This window comes from Gigantopelta aegis, chromosome 9 (genome assembly GCF_016097555.1).
Source record: "Gigantopelta aegis isolate Gae_Host chromosome 9, Gae_host_genome, whole genome shotgun sequence".
In the NCBI taxonomy this organism is placed as follows: Eukaryota; Metazoa; Mollusca; class Gastropoda; order Neomphalida; family Peltospiridae; genus Gigantopelta; species Gigantopelta aegis.
The window spans coordinates 38,744,183-38,756,682 of NC_054707.1; the positions used below are offsets into that span (position 1 = coordinate 38,744,183).

Here is a 12,500-nt window from a genome sequence, read left to right on the forward strand (position 1 = left end):
GGGCATTGAGCATGATTTTGAACATATTAATGTTGTTGTTTTCTTATTAGATGGCGCTTTGTAATATTTGTGACTATAGCGGTGACATTAAATCTTTTAAACTGCGTGTGGGTGTGTGTGGGTGTGAGAGAGTGAGTGAGTGATAAAGCTATGCACAAAATGCAGCAGGGATTGTTCACACTTGAGGCCTAAAACGTATTTTTATCCTGCGATACAAAGCATTCAAAATGTGCTTGTTCTTCCCCACCCCACCAATCAAAGCTATATATATATATACTGAAAAAAAAAACTTCCGATTTGTACATATAGTATTTGTTGTGTTAAAGAATTCATTGTGTAATGAAATTATATAGGTAGTATTAGCCTTGAGCTGTATTATCAGGATTCATGAATTTTATCGATTATTGTTGCACTGTTAATCGTCGACAACGTGAAATTCAATTTGCACGTGCATGCATGGTTCGACATGTCCTGTGTAGTATTCAGTCAATTTGTTTTACTTGTTTTACTGACACTGTTGTCAAGTGAACGAAAACGCTTCAAAATTTGTAAAAAAAATTAACGTTTTTTACATTGTGGCATTTTTAGTATGCCAAGAATACCCAATAATTTACGCGAATGGGCGATTGGCATGCTTGATGCTGGCATGTCAACAGAAGACGTTGCAAGGCATGTTGGGAGTTCTAGTCGAGCGATACGAAATCTTACGCGAAGATTTCGAACGACAGGAAGCACCAACGACTTGCCACATCGTGGAAGTCCGCGTGTTACAACGCGTGGTCAAGACCGTTATATCATGAACACGCATTTGCGCAATCGATTCCAAACTGCCACTGCTACTGCTGCTAACACACCTGGGCTTCATAATAACCGAATCAGTGGGCAAACTGTTCGTAATCGTCTGCGGGAGAACGGTTTACATGCACGACGTCCTTACGTCGGATGCGTTTTAACGCAACGTCATCATCTAAATCATCTTAATTGGGCACGTGTATACACTCGTTGAATACGGCGACGCTGTGGCAGGGTGCGCGTCTACCGTAGGAGAAATGAACGCTATGCCGACTGTTGTGTTCTTGAACGAGATCGTTTCGGGGGTGGGGGTTCTGTCATGGTCTGGGCAGCCATTGCCCATGGTTATCGTTCACCACTAGTCGTCACTGATGGCAATTTAAATGCTCAACGTTACCGCGATGACATTCTCGCTCACCACGTAATTCCTCTGTTCCATAACAACGCCAACATCTCGATTTTTCAGCATGATAATGCCACCTCTCATACAGCTAGAGACACTGTAAATTTTCTTAGGACAAATAACATTGATTTCATTGATGACTGGCCCGCTAAAAGTCCTGATCTCAACCCCATCGAGCATGTCTGGGATAGTCTGGACAGACGATTGAGGCGTCGTCCCAACCCACCCGCTAACGTCAACGAACTTCGTCAAGCGCTCATTCAGGAATGGAACAATATTCCACAGGCAGAAATCAACACTAGTCAATTCTATGCGCCTGCCATGCACTGTAGTGGTCAATTCAAGAGGTGGTCATACCCGTTATTAAGTGGGTGTTTTTATTTTTAACCCCTACCACACTTGGTCAAAATTTCTCCCAGTTTCTGTTCAAGCAAAGTTAGCGGAAGTTTTTTATTTTGTTCAGTATATATATTACCTTACTAAAAATGTGACATCACAGGTTATTCCTGTGGATCTTTTATATACGTACATATAAACTTCTATACAAATGTTTCATATACGTACATATAAAACTTATATACAAATGTATTTCGATAATCAAATTGAGGAAAAGAGTGTATCGTATACAACAAGATTTTGACAGAAACTAGAGAAGAAAGGATAGAACATGTGCAGTTATATATATATACACACACACACATGTATGTATGTATATGTGTGCATATATATATATATATATATATATATATATGGATAGACGCACGCACGCACGCACGCACACACACACACACATATATACATGTATATATCGTGTACCTCAAATCTCACACTTAAAAAAATGCACATGACAACATTTATACCAGTCATCAGGAACTGGTTTCAACAAAGGAAAAAATCGATGAATTCGATTAGATTTGATTGATTTTAACTTATTTTCGTGCTTATATCCAATTAAGGTTCAAGCACGCTGTCTTGGGCACACGCCTCAGCTATCTGGGCTGCCTGTGCAGTAACCGTAAAATCGCACGGATATTGAGCAGTCATCCCGCGGCAACCCCACAGCGGCCGCACCATGGCCGTGCAGCCGCCTTGAGATGGGCCAAACAAAATTTCAGATGGGTATATATTGGTCATCTCCAGCAGTTCCTTATCACTCGTCTCAGTTCTACACAGTGTTAAAAAGTATCTTGAACTTCTTGATTGTCAATGTGCGATTGGCAAACACACGCAGAAATGTGAAGTTGTACACAGAGCAGTTCCTTATACACTTGGGACTCGGACGCTCAAAAACGGCACGGCGGCTGCACGGTCACCGCAGCCTCTGTACGGAAGCCGCACTGGCTCCGTGCGGAGACTGCGGAGACTGTACGGCAACTGCACTGAAACTGCACTATGTACGTACAATCTCCGCGCAGCCTCTGTACGGCTTTGCCCCGGCCTGCGAGAAATCGCACGATGCTCGTACAAAATGTGAACACATACGCCGTAGCCCGTAGCCACCTACGATGCCTCAAAAATCGTACATTTATCGCACGGCGCCCGGGGCAAATGTGAACCAGGCATTAATACCATCTTCGTTACGTCCTTCTGTCCGTCTGTCTGTCCATCCATCTGTCCCACATATAGTTTTCTTGTGTGTTTTTTTCATAATGCCTCGACATATTGAGCTAAACTTTTGTTGTTTGTTTTCCTTCTATCATAAAATTCAGACCGAAGCCAGATTGGCCTTAGGATAATAGCGTAGTCTGGACCGGGATGTGGATGGAGGTGGGGGTGGAGTCGAATATTAACCGAAAGGACCCTTTGGTCTACATTTTTCTTGGGACACCTGTCAAGTAGCCTAATATTGTACTATAAAATATTGTTTTTAACCTCTCGAATTCACATACACACACACACACACACACACACACACATCTGTAGCCCCTCAGGGAACGCCTTTTTTCATACTATTTATTTATTTCTAAGCCGATTGGGGTTTTTTTTAAATTGTACGTTTATGTCCAACCATTATCATATGCACAATACGAAGTTCCGTCGACAGGGTTGTTTCCCTTGCATTGTGTTCTATCGGCGTGCCGAGTGGCATTTAGAAAATAGGTTTTCAACGAAACGAGTTCGGACTATAAAATGTTATAAATAAGCAGAAAATGAGAGGTCTAAAATTAACGAGCTACTCTCGATTCACTAATATCAAAACCTATATTAGCTCGGCCATTTACCTTTCGACCGACCGTTCAAAATTGCGCCAAATTCCCTCAATCAAAATTGCGCACCCTTTTCTCTTTGGCATTTAACTGCTCCATTCAAATTCCATAGCACCACCCCCACCCCCACCCGCCTGTTACCGATTTGATCGGGCTACTGGTGCTCCCTTGCACCTGTCAGTGCAAGCGGTCCCTCCTCTCCCCTCCCCCCACCTTGCCTGTCATGGACGGAGGAGCCGGCCAAGGCCGGCTCTTGTGCCCACGACAGGCGTGCGCTACAACAGCTTGTTCTGAATGTGCACGTAAAACCCTATGACATGACATGACAAACAAAATGATGATATGCTTTATTAGTAGTTAAAAATAGTTTAAAATGTAGGCTAAAATTATCCTGGTTTTAAGCGTGTATACAGTGACACTAACCGGTAGGCCTACTGGTTCGTGAAACATGCTTATTGTATTAGAAAATGTTTAAATAAATCGAGAAAAACAAAACTTAGTGCAAAATTAATTATTTTTAAATGTTGGGGAGAAGAACAAACAAAACGTTTTGGCGGGAATTAATCTCAACACAAAACTGTCTTGACCGTTATTTTCTAACTAATGCATTCATGGGCTTGTGGCGCAATGGATAACGCGTCTGACTACGGATCAGAAGATTCCAGGTTCGAATCCTGGCAAGCTCGAACTCTTTTTTTTTTCGATTTGATTTTTTCTCTTGATTTTTTAAATTTTATTTTATATTATAGAGTATTATATCAGTTTCAATAATTTTATTCTTATTTAGTAATTATGATATTTCCAACTAACATACATCAACTGTGAAATCAAACAATCAAAATGTTTTATACACTATATTAGAAATATGTATCGGTATCTATTTAAAATTAATAAATTAATAACCGGCGTCGTGGCAGGCCATCGGTCTACAGGCTAGTAGGTACTGGGTTCGGATCCCAGTCGAGGCATGGGATTTTTAATCCAGATACCGATTTCAAACCCTGAGTGAGTGCTCCGCAAGGCTCAATGGGTAGGTGTAAACCACTTGCACCGACCAGTGATCCATAATTGGTTCAACAAAGGCCATGGTTTGTGCTATCCTGCCTGTGGGAAGCGCAAATAAAAGATCCCTTGCTGCCAATCGGAAGAGTAGCCCATGTAGTGGCGACAGCGGGTTTCCTCTCAAAATCTGTGTGGTCCTTAACCATATGTCTGACGCCATATAACCGTAAATAAAATGTGTTGAGTGCGTCGTTAAATAAAACACTTCTTTTTTTCTAATAAATTAATAAATTAATAAATACAAATAAAGAATTAGAATTTTATTATTATTGTAAAATTCTATTTATTTATTTAGGCCTATACAGTTATTGTTTTGTTTTGGGTTTTTGTTTTGTTGGGGTTTTTTGTTGGTTTTGTTTTGTTAAGTTTTTTTTGTTTGTTGTTGTTATTGTTATGGGTCGGGGGGAGGGGGGGGGTGGTTTTTCTTGCGGTTTGTTTTGGGAGGAGGAAGTTTTGTTACTGCATCGGTTTCAGGGTATTTGGGATGTTTTTTTTTAAAAATATTTTTAAAATTTCAAATACACATGCACATAATTATTTCATTTGAAATTTCTGTTCTTAGTGACAAAGTGTAGATTTACTGTCTTATCAAATATTTAACCTTAGTTGTCTTACCAAATGTTTAACTTTAGTTGTTGTTTTGTTGTTGTTGTTCATTTGTGTGTTTTGTTGTTGTTTTGTTTTGCTTTTTGACATTATAAACAAACATTAATTTGTTATACAACAAGGATCTAGTTTATTGTTTTGATTCCTGTCGGTGGGTCCATTGGTTATTTCTCGTTCCACGACTGGTATATCAAAGGCTTGGCTGTGGGATGGTGGGATGATGCATATAAAAGATCCCTTGCTACCAATGAAAACAAATGTCAATATATCCAATAGCTGATGATTAATAAATAAAGTTTTATTTCATGTTTTATGGGGGTTTTTTAATGATTTGTCAATATTATATTTATATCATATTATGTTCAATGGCTATTTACAGTAAAACCCACTGAACATAAGATATAAATATAAAATAGACAGATAATTAAAAAATAAATATAAAACACGAAATAAAACTTTACAGAGACAGAAATATTCGGTCTAATTTGTTTATTGTATGTGCTGTAATGGTGTACTGTACCAAACATGACCGGCCTCGGTGGCGTCGTGGTAGGCCATCGGTCTACAGGCTGGTAGGTACTGGGTTCGGACCCCAGTCGAGGCATGGGATTTTTAATTCAGATACCGACTCCAAACCGTGAGTGAGTGCTCCGCAAGGCTCAATGGGTAGGTGTAAACCACTTGCACCGACCAGTGATCCATAACTGGTTCAACAAAGGCCATGGTTTGTGCTATCCTGCCTGTGGGAAGCGCAAATAAAAGATCCCTTGCTGCTAATCGGAAGAGTAGCCCATGTAGTGGTGACAGCGGGTTTCCTCTCAAAATCTGTGTGGTCCTTAACCATATGTCTGACGCCATATAACCGTAAATAAAATGTGTTGAGTGCGTCGTTAAATAAAACATTTCTTTCTTTCTGTACCGAACATATTAGCTCAGTTGCTGTAGGTGTTTGCGCTATCACAAACTCTGTTAACTATTGTTTAAAGGCTTACGAGACGAAGGTGGTGGTGTCTAGTCGACCACCGACTTAAAACTTTCATCAAATTCGACAATTTATACGATATGATTTTTTCCCCCGAGAAAATGTCATGAAATTAGTGGTATTTTTGGGGTGGGGGTGCACCGCGTCGGTTTTAGAGCAGTCTTTCCCATACTTGGGGGGTGGGGGTGGGGTGGGGGGCGTAGCCCAGTGGTAAAGCGCTTGCCTCATGCGCGGTCGATTCCCATCGGCGGGTCCATTGGGCTATTTCTCTTTCCAGCCCGTGCTCCATGATATGTATACTATCCTATCTGTGGGATGCTGCATATAAACGATACTTTGCTGCTAATCTGAAAGAATAGCCATTTATGTGGCGGCAGCGGGTTTCTTCTCTCATTATATGTGTGGTGCTTAACCAAATGTACGACGTCATATAACCTTAATTAATATAAAATGTTGACTGCGTCGTTAAATAAAACATTCTTTCTTTCCTTCTTAATATAATATCTGATGAAATAGCCAAAATTCTGGCGTGTCTTTAAAACGCATTCCTTCCTAACACAAACAGTTCATTTACCGCTTGAATTTTTATATTGATGGTGATTATGAATTCATTTATTCATTTATTTATTCATTCATTCATTCATTCATTTATTCATTCACTCCAGGGACGCGATTTAACTCAGTCGGTTGAATGCTCGCTTGAGGTGCTTGTGTCGCAGGATCGAACCACCTCGGAGGATCCATTCAGCTGATTGGGTTTTTTCTCGTTACAGTTTGTGCACCACAACTGACCAAAGGCCGTGGTGTGTGCTTTCCTGTCTATGGGAAAGTGCATATCAAAGATAAATGTAGCGGGTTTCCTCTGATGACTACGAGTCAGAATTACCAAATGTTTAACATTCAGTAGCCGATGATTAATTAATCAATGTGCTCTAGTGGTGTCATTAAACAAAAACAAACTCTTAATATAATATCTGATAAAATAGCCAACATTCTGGCGTGTCGTTAAAACACATTCGTTTTCTTCTCATTTCTTTGTCTTCCACGGTGAACTTCTATAGAACTGTATATATTTCTATAAAATAATACACCCCAACCCCATTCCCGTTAATCACCAAGACTGCACGCTATGACCTTCATTTTCGTTCCACCCCACGAACTGTGTTCAATTTATGGTAGTAATGAAACAGTCTAGATACTATCTCGAGAGTCTCAAGTGGGACGCTCAGGACTTGCACCTCAAACGTCGTTATTACCTGGCTGTTGATAGTTTCCTGGCTGGGCTTGGTACCTAGCCCTCCACGAGTGTCACGAATGGACGATCTTCAACTTATAAGTGGCCAATAAAGTAATATATCTGACCCGTAAGAAAGATATGTGAAGATGATGGGACATGACATAGTGGGGGAGGGGACACAAGCACATTTGTGGGGGCTAATATATAGTACGGCAAAATAGTAAATTGTTTGGCAGGCCCGTACGAACGGGGGTGGGGTGGGGTGGGGAGGACGAAAATGTAGGATTTGTCATACTCTGTGTAAATAAAGATACAAATGTGGCTTGTGCCCCCCCCCCCCCCCCTCAACTAAAGATTTTGACTCCCTCCATTAGAGGTGTTGCCACCCATCCCTAACACTCCCAGTGTCGTTCCTACGGGCCTGTTTGGGCCTCAAGTGCTTATCCCTTCCTCCTCCCGGTTCTTACGGTCCGGTATATATATCTATGTAAATGTACTTCGCAAATTAATTGCCTTCAATATTGGAATAGTTATGCTTGAAAAATTACGATATGCCGCACATCATCTGAACAATACTATCATTAACAAATTCAAAATCGCATCTCTGCAAAAGGTGAAGTTTAAAGGATATTTGACAAGGTTATAATGGTATATGCTCCAATGTATCAGTCACTGTCGGGTGTTTTGTCTATAGGTGGACTGCCACTCCCCAAGACAGTTCATTGTGACCTACTTCGTTTGTCGGAGGACTGCCACTCTCTAGAACAACTTTTTTTCCTACTTCGTCTGTACAAGGGTGTCGTTAAACATTCATTCATCAGTTAATTAATTAATTAATCCATTCATTCATTCATTCATGAATTCGTCCGAACAAGGACCGTTACTCTCTAGGACAATTCATTTTCCTAGTTCGCCTGTAAGTGAACTATCACTCACCAGGACATCCCCCCCCCCCCCCCCCCAAACACTGTCTGCAGGACTACCATCCCCAAGAAAGTACATTTTCCCTACTTTGTAACAAGTTTGATTGAAGATGGTTTTATCGTGTCTCCTTTTAGTAGATCACACCAAAAATCCAATGTACCTACTGAACACTTTCCGAAGTGGTCAGCCTAAGCCCACAGCCAAAAGCTGATGGGGAATGACAGGTGTGTGACACGGATAGCCACAAGAGACAAGCATCTGTCGCGGTTGGAGAGACAAGGACTGGGATCTGGAGGTGGACAGCGAAAGAAGATTGAAAACTAGGAGGAGTTGCCAGATCGAGAAGAAATGAGATGGAATTCCAAGGAGAGAAAGGAAACGGGGCAATGGAATAAAATAATAATAATAATAATAATAATAATAAATAATAAATAATCATTTTAAAAATCCAGTGTTCCACTGCGTCCTTGTGACCTTTTATTCGCCCAGTCAAAATACCACTGGCAGTAAACAGCTTGGATCATTAAAAATTCCCCACATCTCTTTACACTGTAGTTTTACATAATTATATCATTTTTATTTCTGGTGTTAATAATCATATTTTTTTTCTTCCCTTTGTTTGGCATCCAATTTTTAGCCAGTGTGTATTTTTGTGCTGGGGTGTTGTTAAACATCCATCCATTCATTCATTCATTCATTCATTCCAAATGATTTTACAAACAAAATGTCATCTGGATACGAAATAGCATTTTGTTACTATCAGAATCAGAAGACATGGACATTAATATATAACAACAGACGGATGGCAAATGCCATAAACATTTAAGCATACAACTGCATAACATGTTCACGAACGTACCCTTATTCATACCCGGTGGGGGGGGGGGGGAGTCATGGGATATCCCTCTCCACAATCACACCTCCCTTTTCTCATATTAACTGTTTTTTAGTTGTCTGTAGCCCCATAAGACAACTCATACAGACAGTGTGGGTGCACCACCACCACCACCACCACCACCACCACCACCACCACCACCACCACCACATATAAAACTGGCTACGCCATTGTTCTGTTGTAAAGTAAAGTAAAGTTTGTTTTATTTAACGACGCCACTAGAGCACATTGATTTTTTATCTTATCATCGGCTATTGGACGTCAAACATATGGTCATTCTGACACTGTGTTTTAGAGGAAACCCGCTGTCGCCACATAGGCTACTCTTTTACGACAGGCAACAAGGGATTTTTTATTTGCGCTTCCCACAGGCAGGATAGCACAAACCATGGCCTTTGTTGAACCAGTTATGGATCACTGGTCGGTGCAAGTGGTTTACACCTAACCATTGAGCCTTGCGGAGCACTCTCTCAGGGTTTGGAGTCGGTATCTGGATTAAAAATCCCATGCCTCGACTGGGATCCGAATTCAGTACCTACCAGCCTGTAGACCGATGACCCTAACCACGACGCCACCGAGGCCGGTGTTCTGTTGTAATAAACGCATGAAATGTAGGCCTACTCCTTGTATTGTGTATAAAAGGTCAGTTTTGTTAATATAATTAGTTTCAGCGCCGATAGCGGGTTTTTTCTTTACAGTCGTAAGCAAAGTGTGGAATACCGTATGTCTGGCACCTAACATCTGCTGACTAGATACAGGGGATGTTAACAACAAATTTCTCGCTCCAGCCAGTGCACCACGACTGGTATATCAAAGGCCGCGGTAGGTGCTATCCTGTCTATGGGATGGTGCATATAAAAGCTTGCTGCTAATCGGAAAGAGTAGCCTATTAAGTGGCGACAGCGGGTTACCTTCCTCAGTGTCTGTGTGGTCCTTAACCATATGTCCGACGCCATATAACCGTAAATAAAATGTGTTGAGTGCGTCGTTAAATAAACCATTTCCTTTCTTGTTAACAACAAATGTTTGGGTTTTTTCAACAGAACACCATTACATCAGAGCTAATGTATTGTTAAATACCATCTAAACGAAACGGCATTTGCACTGACAAACATAAAAAGAACAGACAAAGAAATGTAGTCCTATCTGTTTTAGTGTAAAAAGAATTAGATTTTATTGCGTAAATCTTGGGGGGAAGGGGGGGGGGGTAATTTAGTTTCCACAGAGCAATTTGTAATGGCACGCCATATATCTATAAACTTGTGAATGTATTCGCGCGAATGTTTATTCCGTAGTCTTGCGGAAATAGAAATCCATTGTCTGTCTCCAACAAGCCAAAACCAGACAGCTCTTTTTAAATATTTATGAATGTCCAATGCAGCGAGGTGTGTTTTTTCACTAGTGTCGGCATCTGGATGTATGTAATCGCGTTTCCAGGCAGACGAACGACCGAGTAAATCAGTAGAAAATCAACACCCATACCAGTCTACTCTGCTGTGGAAAACCCGCCAAAAATTCAATGTGTTTCCGATATCTGAAAGTAAACGTCTGTATGATAAACATTTGGATTAATGTCTGCTGAAATGGTACTTTACTGCAGAAGAAAACAAGATAAAACAATTGCTACTGCATCTTGTATGTGAAAAAAACAAAACAAAAACTGTTTTGCACCAAACATCTATAGCCTCACCTAGGCTGAAAAGAAAGGAATATTTGTTTAACACTATCTAAGAACATTTTAAACTATAACTAGTTCGTGTCTAACATGATGACTGCACATTTTCTATCTTATCTTCTTTTCATGTATCTCTAGTTTCTGTCAAAATCTTGTTGTATATGATACTCTCTTTTTCTCAATTTGATTATCGAAATGCATTTGTATATAAATTTTATATGTACGTATATGAAGGGTCCACGGGAATAACCTGTGATGTCCAATTTTTTGTGAATTAATGAATGAATGTTTAACGACACCCTAGCACGAAAAATATATCGGCTATTGAGTGTCAAACTATGATAATGCAAACAAATAAAGTGATGATGACATCAATATAAAAAATCAAGATTTAAACAAAAACACAGTATAAAGAACCGTGCAAAAACACAAATATCACAGATAGATACTGACTTTTACTCAAAATTTATTTGTGCTGTATTGGCCATTCTCAAAGAGAATGTTACACCCCCTGCACCACGGTGAGGTTACAGCACGCGCAGGGGACACTGGTTGGAGTAGGATCAAAATTGGGTCCATTCGGGTCTATCCGTTTTCATCTTCATAAATCTTGGATAATATTCGTTCCTCGTATTCAGCCTTGATACATGTCGTCAAGAAATCGTGCCACAAAATGCTTAAATTTCATTGGATGCGATGATATCTGATTGCAACAATCGCAACGCTCCTTATAGATTCCCGTGTTATTGTAAACAAAGATGGCAGCGTCAGCGTCCGTGGAAACGTGTCGTGTTTGTCACGATATGTTAAAAAAAAAAGGTTTAGGCGGTTTTTGATATTGCTTTCAAGATTGTCACATGTTACCGATGCTGTGATTGGTCAGCGATGTCATCGTATAAGGGACATAATCGGTGTTACAACTTTTCTTCCAATAGAGGGCGCTAGTAGTGGATATCAGTAATCGTGACTACATGTATCAAGGCTGAATACGAGGAACGAATATTAGCCTTGATTTATGAAGATGATCCGTCTTATGACTCTTAGAACTAAAAAAGGCGGGACGTAGCCCAGTGATAAAGCGTCCGCCTGATGCGCGGTCGGTTTGGGATCGATCCTCGTCGGTGGGCCCACTGGCTATTTCTTGTTCCAGCCAGTGCAGCACGACTGGTATAACAACGTCCGTGATATGTGCTATCCTGTGTATGGGATAGTGCATATAAAAGATCCCCTGCTACTAATGTAAAAATGTAGCGGGTTTTCTCTTTGAGATTATATGTTAAAATTGGGATGGTGCATATAAAAAATCTCTTGCTACTAATGTAAAAATGTAGCGGGTTTTCTCTTTGAGATTATATGTTAAAATCACCAAATGTTTGAAATCCAATAGCTGATTATTAATAAATCAATGTGCTCTAGTGGTGTCGTTAAACAAAACGAACTTTTTAACTTAGAACTAAATGTCATACAGAAATTAACTATAATAATACTCCACGTGATTTTCAAACATATTTTGCATACTCGTGCCATGGTAGTCAATAAATGTAGGCATACACCAAACGAAAGAATGTTGTTGTTCTAAATTTGTACTAAGATCAATTAACCCCAAACAGGTTTGACATTTAAAAGCAAGAAGGTTACAGATTTATGTTAATCTTTTATTTGATACACTTTAAACAGAATTTGCAAACTACATTTTATACAAGGGCAAACAAATTCC

General features: G+C 40.1%; 1 non-coding gene across 1 annotated transcript; it reads left to right on the forward strand.

Moving 5' to 3' along the window:
* Nucleotides 1-4,015: 4,015 nt before the first annotated feature.
* Nucleotides 4,016-4,088, forward strand: Trnar-acg. Its single transcript has one exon. It is a non-coding gene; the product is annotated as a tRNA-Arg (tRNA).
* Nucleotides 4,089-12,500: the final 8,412 nt, after the last annotated feature.